Consider the following 2,063-nt stretch of genomic DNA (forward strand, 5'->3'; position numbering starts at 1 on the left):
GGACTTTTTTCTGAGAGTAATGGGAAACCATTAGGAATGGGAAAACAGGTTCAGATGTAGATATAGATATTTGCTCAGTAACAACAAGGGCAGAGACTCACTAAAATATAGAGCTGGTTTATTCAACAATGCAATAGTCTCTCTGGAAATAAATTTCTGTATAGTTTTCAATTTTCTCCTAAACCGCTATTTAGTTTCCATTTACAGTTTCTTTCTTTTCCCACCACCCACTGATTGTATAAACTTGCAAGATTTGATTTGCAATAAACAGACAAAAATAACATCTCCTGCAAATACTATCTGTATGCTTTTACTACGCACTTTACTTAAACCTTTCCCTGTTACCTACTTGCTGATTGAGAATCAACTCTTAGCTTCCACAACAAAGAGAAAGTCACTTGTCCTTCCTACCCCGAGTGACACGATCTTGTTAATTTACATACACAAAAGGATGTTATCTGCCCTGAAAAAAGCAATGGAAAAGGTTTTACCATTGCTAAACAGCAGCCACAAGTTTGCCTAGCCTACTGACAGAAAGCAAAACCTTCCACAGAAATGAGCTGGTTTAAAACTCAGTATAGAATCATATCCTTAAGCACAGATGTAATCAAACATTACTCTCTTGGCAGTATGGCTCTGGAAGCAACAACGGACTTCTGATGTTGAGCTGACCATCTGGCATACATACGCAAGAGAGAATTGAGCCTAAACCAAACTGTCTCTTTTGTTTCAGCTAGTCACAATGCCTGGGAGAGAGCCAAGCTTCTTAGTAATTATGAACTAGACACTAACACCTAAACCAGGATAGAGTGTGTTGCATAAAAATGCTATCATAACAAGGTGATAAAAGTTCTGTGCAGGGATGTGGTGATGGTAGCACAGTGAGAGTACTCAACGCCACTGAACTGGACACATAAAAATGGTGAGAGTGGTACATTTTATGTGTATCTTACCACCATTTTTAAAAATTACAAAATAAAATTTAAAAATCATATTGGTTTAAAAAAATCATATTGGGTTTATGGAGCACCTGGGTGGTTCAGTGGGTTAAAGCCTCTGCCTTTGGCTCAGGTCATGATCCCAAGGTTCTGGGATTGAGCCCCACATCGGGCTCCCCGCTCAGCAGGGAGCCTGTTTTCCCCTCTCTCTCTGCCTACTTGTGATCTCTGTCTGTCAAATAAATAAATAAATAATCTTTTTAAAAAAATAATATTGGTTTTAAACAGTGCAAGTCATTCTAAACATAATTTTGTTGCCCTCATAAATTCCTTAAGAATTATATTTAGATAACCAGGATGAGTGTTAAGAAAAAGCAAAAAAATAAAAAAAAAATAAAAAAAAAGATAAATCCTTACTCTGAGGCTTATTTCTATTTGGATTTGGTTTATGTTACATTAACATACTAAATTAGTTTGATTAAGGCTCTACTGCTGATACTATGTGACAAACATATGGCACACATAAGGCATTTGGGTGAATGCTTAATTTATTGAATTTAGCTTTTATTTAAGTAACAAAAATATTCAATAACCTTATTAGGAAAATTTCTTTCCAAGGTTAATCAGTCTCTAAGTTCTGCACACTGCCAAAAGGTCTTATCTAATGTTGTCATGTATTAGCACAACAGGTTTTACTATAGAACCATCTACCCTTTGAAACAACATTACATCCTTCGAGACATAGGGATTGTTGAAAAGCAATGTATTTCAAAAATTAAATGTCAAGCTTGTTTTCATGTCACCTGAGTCTCAGTTCTTCTAAAGGAAGAGCTATTTACACAAATCCTTTCTACCAACTCTGGGGAGATACAAACATAAAACTTTTCCTCACTGAGGTGAGAATATACCCAGATGACTTGCAAAAATAAGTCACTTATTTTCAGGGAAAAAAAAAAAAACTAGAATTCCTTTTATATTTCAGGAGATAGTAGGACTACTTATTAAAAAAATATTTAAGGCCATATCTACAGTTCCTTGTAACAGTCTGTTCTTTTAGCTGAGGGCTTAACATTTGAGGACAAATGTTGATTTCTGGTTTCAATAATCTTTGAAAACATTGAGTAA

The sequence above is a fragment of the Meles meles genome, chromosome 2 (genome assembly GCF_922984935.1).
Source record: "Meles meles chromosome 2, mMelMel3.1 paternal haplotype, whole genome shotgun sequence".
In the NCBI taxonomy this organism is placed as follows: Eukaryota; Metazoa; Chordata; class Mammalia; order Carnivora; family Mustelidae; genus Meles; species Meles meles.